The sequence below is a fragment of the Phyllostomus discolor genome, chromosome 3 (assembly GCF_004126475.2).
Source record: "Phyllostomus discolor isolate MPI-MPIP mPhyDis1 chromosome 3, mPhyDis1.pri.v3, whole genome shotgun sequence".
NCBI classification, from domain to species: Eukaryota; Metazoa; Chordata; class Mammalia; order Chiroptera; family Phyllostomidae; genus Phyllostomus; species Phyllostomus discolor.
Window position 1 is genome coordinate 195,266,412 of NC_040905.2, and position 6,564 is coordinate 195,272,975.

At 45.9% G+C, this 6,564-nt stretch overlaps 1 pseudogene; it reads left to right on the forward strand.

The window, feature by feature from the left end:
* Positions 1–5,925: 5,925 nt before the first annotated feature.
* On the forward strand, positions 5,926–6,564 carry LOC114488421 (annotated as a pseudogene).

The following is a 6,564-nucleotide window of genomic DNA, read 5'->3' on the forward strand; positions in this document are numbered from 1 at the left end:
GAATAACAAAATGTGGTATATCCATATAATGGAATGTTATTTGGAATGAAGTTATGATACATACCACAATACAGCTAAACCTTGAAAACATTCAAAGGGAAAGAAGATTAGTGACTTCTGGGGGCTTGGGGAAGGAGGGGAATGGGGAATGACTATAAATGGGCATGGAGTTTCTTCCTGAGGTCTTCAAAATGTTCTGGAATTAGATAACGGCGATAATTATACAATTTTGTAAATATACTAAAGAACACTCAAGTGTACAACAAAAATGGGATAAGGATATTTATTCTGTCTTCACCAAATCATGTAATGTAAATGTATGTGTTTTGTAAATTATAAAAAAAAGAAAGAAAGAAAAGTCCCTCCCACCATAGCTAGGTGAGTTCAGTTCCTGAACTTCTACTTTGGAAACATTATCTTTCTCAAAGGTATGAGTCAATGGTGGATAGGTAATCTTTTCCTGTGGGGGGCACCGCCTACATAGCTCCCCCAGGCCATCTAAGATGAGATAAAGCTAACAAGACAGGATTTGCTTGGGGAGGCAAGGTAGTGGGTCTTTCAGAGGAGTGAGGTCCTAAACATTTCCTTTCCTGCATTTTTATTGAGTTCAGCTCACACAGAGATAGATAGTATGCACATAAAGCTCATCAACCAATGTCCAAAAAGCTACAGTCATGGAAAACTGATATCATTTACAGATAATAGTTGAAGAAACACAGGGATTGTCTCTGGTCAGGGTTGGCTTTAGCTCAAGCGTCTGTTTCATAGCAACAGGGCAGAGCAAGCTTCAAAGGAAACAATGTATATTCTTTCTCTGGCCCGATTTGCCCCCAGGAGCTGCCAGTTCCAGTACAAGGTTGCAGCTGCCTCTGGCAGAGTTCCCAGGCTGAGTCAGGCTGCGAGAGCAAAGCAGCCAAGAGATTAAGAGACTTTTACTGGAAGACTGAGGACTCAGACTATGACAAAGCCAAGGGATGAGGGTTTGCCCCTTCTCTGTAGACCACTTAAGTTCTTCCCTGATGCTCCATTGTGACTGTGCCTATCTCAGGCTGCCCCTCCTCTTTTGAGGGGTCTTATCTGTATTGGCTTAACCAGTCATCCACCTGGATCAGGCAGGCGGGGAGTGAGGGAGGCAGGGGCTGCGCTCCTGCCAGGAGGAAATGTTCTGTCTCCTTAGAGGCTCCTGTCCTCAAGGCCTTTTCACTCAGCTCTAGCCATGGGATGCTTTGTGTCCTTTAGTGAGGCTGCAGTCCCTGGAACCAGGCCGGACGGCTCCCGACATTTTCCCAATGCTTTTAAGTACTTGTCTAGAGATAAGGGTCACCCTGACTGTTGTGGGGAAGACAATTTACTTATACACAACCGCCAATCAACCATAAAGTATGCATTTTTGATTATCACTCCTTACCTACACGGGCATTGGTATGCCAAATCATTCAGTGGCACTAAGATCCCCACCTGTAGAGAGCGGATAAAAACCCTCAGGACAGAGGACCTAGGGCATGCTCGCTCTCTCTCTCTCTCTCTCTCTCTCTCTCTCTCTCTCTTTCTCTCTCTTAAGCCTGTGCCATTCCCCATCCTCATTCCCCAGACATGTCCTGTCTTTCTTTTTCCTGAGCTCCAAGGGTCCTTCCTTTGCCTCCATAACTTGTTCCCTAGGCCTGCACAGACCAGACAACTCACTTCTTTCTACCTATGTGACTTTCTTCTTCAGTTTCAGTTCCTTGGTTCTGAGTTCTTTATTTGCTGAATTCAAGTACCAAAGTTGCTGAACCAAGGTACGATACATTCTGGTGACATTTCACTGCTAATGCTCACGTGCTGCTTCTTTAAAAATGTTCCTCTCCTCCTTCAGACTGGCTAACAGACAGGCGCAAACTCTTGTAGTGGACGTTGAGATTTGTATGATCAGGGTTCATAGTTGCAGGGAACCAAAGCTTCCATTGTATGATTTACTCTCACAGAATTCCCTGTAATAATGTTGCACTGACATTTGGGAACCTCAGCAGGAAGGACCACAACCAGAAGACAAGCCACAAGTCTTATCTAGCAAGGACCCTTTTGCCATCACAACTGAACATTTCGCTGCTACTGGAAACTGGCTGCTGTCAGGATTGTCAGATAAAATACAGGATGTCTGCTTAAATTTAAATTATAGATGGACAATACATATTTTTTTTTAGTATAAGTATGTCCCATGCAATATTTAGGACATCGTTATACTAAAAAATCATTTGTTTTTTAATCTGAAATTTAAATTTTTTTTTTGTATTTTCATTTGCTAAATCTGGCAGCCCTATACAGAATGTATCATTGCCATTGCCATTGTTCCCTGGAAACAAGCTACCACCTGCCACTCAAGTGGATTTTCCAGGAGGTTCCTGGCTTTTTGCATCATTGGTTCTAAAAAGAACCTGGCTGAGACAGTTATGTGGGATTGGTGGAGTTTCTGTTACTTGCCTCTGCTCTAGCTGAGATGGAGGTCAGAAAGCTGATGGCATTTCTATTGTCAACGGAAAGTGGCCTCTGTCTTCTACTATGTCTTCAATTCCTCAGACACAAGGTTGGGGCAGTAGTGAGTTTCAGATGTTGAAGGAGAAAAGAGCGAAATGCCTACCCTATTTTCTCTTGAACATACTTTCTTTCTCACCATCTAATGGCCTGTGAGTTGGGAGCCAGGCGTGGTAATATAATTCTCTTTGCCAGGGACGGATTCAAGAACCCAGGTGTCAGCCTATTAGCACACAGCATGTCCTTGGCCACAAGGGGTTGTTTCAGGATTGGGCACATGACCTAGTCTGGGTGAGAGGAAAGTTTGCTAGGGGATTCTAGAGGAACTTACTTTATTCTCGAGATCTGCCTGCATAGGCTCGTCTTCCTCCAGATACTGTTTTGTGTGGTTGTGAGGCCTGGAAATTCGGCATCCATCCTGCCTCCAGCCCGAGATGAAGAACAGAGGGAGGAAACGAGGGCAGAAAGTACCGTGGTAACTGCAGAGACATAGGACCGGAACCACTGGACTCGGTCCCCCAGTGCCTCTCACACATCGAACACCCAGTTACGTGCGCCAACCCATTTCTGCTTAAGCAGCTTCAAGTTGGGTGTTCTCATACTCACAGCCAGAGCATCCTGGCTGAGAAGGGAATTCATGAATATGTGAGCCGTTCTTGTAAGCTTAGCATTTGTGGAGTTGTGAAAGTTCAGCATAATGTGTTTTGGCTGAACTAGAAATTATTGCTATTATGAAACTGTGAGGCAAAGATTAGCATTTAAATGACTGCTACACAGACAACACAAACAACTGGAGATCTGCTTCATGGGGCTGGGGAAAGAAGCTGTTCATGAGTATTGCCAGCCTCTTGCCCTTTTTGCCGCAGGGATGAGCCAGCCTCTCAGGGAGGACTCTCTGAGGACTGAAACATTTAAATTCCTGGAAAGGGCTACAGTACAAACATAAATAGTATTTTAGAAAACTTGACCCTCCCTCCTTCTTCTTTCTTCTCTGGGAGAGAGAGGACAGCTACGGCTTTGGCCAGCACCGAGATCCTCCCCACTGCTTTGGTTAACAACACGTTGCTTTTCCTTTGGATAACTCTCTCTCGTCCATTCCCCATAATCCTCTTGGGGCTGGCCATCCGGGCACCACACCGCTCCTTCCACGAAACCCAGTGGCGGGCCCATGGCCTCAGGCCACACTCCCAAGAATTCAGTTCTCTAGGAGAGTGATGCAAGAGGGAAAAAGCACTCATGGCATTCCATTCCCAAAGGGGCCTGGTTTTTGCCTTTTCTGGGGCTTGATTCGACTACCCTCCACCCCCTACTCCCCAGGGGCTTGGAGTGAATTTCTCTTGCATGTTGCCAAAAACCTTAGCTGATATTGTACACCCAACAATCTCAAACACAATCGAGCCTTTATTTAGGAGTTGCTTTGTAAAGACTTTATTTATTTTTAGAGAGAGGGGAAGGAAGGGAGAAAGAGAGGGAGAGAAACAGCAGTGTGAAAGGGAAACTTGGATCGGTTGCCTCTTGCACATCCCTGACTGGGAACTGAACCTGCAACTGAGGCATGTGCCTGGACCAGCAATTGAACTGGCAACATTTTGCTTTGCAAGACGACGCCCAACCAACTGAGCCACACCCATCAGGGCACGAGTTGCTTTTTAAATTTTTAGTAGGCATGAGTAACTATAAGCCTGACAGAAGCCTGTTTATAGTGTCTGTCATGTGCTTAAACTACTGCATGATCAATTACTAACAAAAACTTTACAGGGGACTAAAGTATTAGAAGTTAACATGTATTTTTAAGATTAAAACTCCACTTATATAGCACTTACGGTGTCCGAGACATTGTTTATTTGTTTAATCGTCATTATAATCAGTGATGTAAAACGATCATTATCCCCATTTTACAGCTTTTGAAACTGGAGCACAGACAGGTTAAGTAACACAGTCCGGGGTACGCGGCTCGCAAGTGGCGAACTTGTGATTCAAACCATGACATCCTGACTCCGGGCCATGCCTTTATCCACTGTGTGAGGTCTGGCATCATCAGACTACTGAGATGTAATGTCCAAAAGGGACTTCTAATGAATAAGATTAGCCATCTGCCAAAATGTATTAGTGATAGAGTATCTTCTAGTCGGGAAGCCAGAGAGATAAACAGAGCTGGCTGAAGCCCCTGGGTTCCGACTTCCAGCTTGGAGAGAAATGAAAACTGCGTACACTTTCCAGCCACAAAAAGCCTTGTCTAATTAGTGAGCAAACATGAACTAAGTCCAGACATCTGCTGCTGTTTCCTTTTCACCATCGCCAGGTGCTCCAGGAGCAGCCTTGGATCAATAATTCATTACAATGGAAGCAACATGATAAAATTAATTATATAACTTTAACTTTTAAGTTTATTTCCATTCATATGCCCCATAGTTCCAGAATATTTTAAAGGCTGCTATAGCAAAGGAAAGACAAGAAAACCAAAGCCTTTCTTCTTTCTTTTCTTTCTAAATTGTTTATTTGTTGATTTGTTTATTTAAGCGAGAGAGGGCAAGGGAGGGAGAAACAGAGGAAGAAAAAATGCCAGTGGGTTGCCCTCCCTATGTGCCCTGACTGGAGCCTGAACCTGCAACCTAGGCATGTGCCCTGACCAGGAAGGAACTGACCGGTGACCTTTTGCTTGGCGGGACATGCCCAGCCAACTGAACCACACCAGTCAGGCCCAAAGCACGTCTTGCCGTTGACTGAGCGAGGAGTCATATATCTCCTCCACAGTGAGAATTCTCTCATCTCACCATGATTGACTCTAGTAATGTCTATGGAGTTATCCATCCATTCATTCAACAAAACGCACTGAGTACCTGCTAAGGGCCCAGCACTGTCCTGGGCACTGGGGTTATGATGGTGAACGAGCGGACGGCAGTCCTTGCTCTCAGCGGCACTGGTGTTCTAGTGAGGAGTTGTGCTTCCACAGCCACGTAATAATTGAAAAAGCCTGGATCTCCCTGGCTCCCGATCATGTTTATTACTACAGTGAATGAAAGAATGAGTTTGTCTGAGGGCTGTGCGGAGTCTGTGCATCTGTGCAACACCAGCTGGCCGGGTGCTGCCCGAGGTGCCCGTGGAAAGGACACTGTGGCTCAAGAACACCATTGTGGCAGGGGCAACAGTATCTGCTAGGAGATAATGAAAATGTGTTATTATGTACCCCAGATCTCACATGTATAAACCATGCACTTCATACTCTAACACACTTAATTGCCACAATCACCTAAGGTCTGAAAGCAGCAGCACTGCCTCTCCTGAGACTGCTGCCTTGGGCTCGCCTTTCTTCCTTCACCCCCCTCCCCAAATGAGTCCCCTCTCCCCCACCCCAAACACACACACCTTGGACGTGAACTTCTTGCCTCAGGATGGTAAAACACTAGTTCAAAAATGGAAAATCAAGAATCAACGGACTCTTCTCAAAATACCAAACAGTCTTTATTTCAGCAGGAAAGCGGGTCAAGCTTGTAAAAACAACTTACATGGATCCCACTGGAAAACGAGAGCTTGGGAAACTGCGGCGTGTGCCACCAGGGAAGGACAGTCGGCCGATGGTGTGAGGGTTATCTCGGTGGCAAGGAGCCCAGCCCTGGGAACGCATCTTTCTGGTGAAGCACTTCTGACCACCCGTGGCAGGCTACCATCCAGAGTTCCCCGCAGGGGCCGCAGGTGGTAATGAAAGCCCAGAAGCAGCTGTTCTTTGCGGGGAGGAGGTGAAAAGAAACTGACTATCAAGGTCACGTGGCTGAATACTCTCCAGCTGTATGTGTGCATCTGGGCTTGTCACACCGAACCACGTCCATCGAGACAGTTGCTATCAATGGAGATGAGGCTGAGACTGGCAGACCGAAGCCAAACCCAGGGGATGGAGGATTTGTGAAAGTGATATCTTTACCGAAGGATCAGGTGCTGCAGAGACTGGATGCTCTGCTGGCTAAAGAACATCTGTGGACGCTAGAGCCTGTTCTGTGCTCTGGTGCTGAAGCGTACAGACACGAAACTATTTTAAGTGCCCTTCCTGAAATGTGA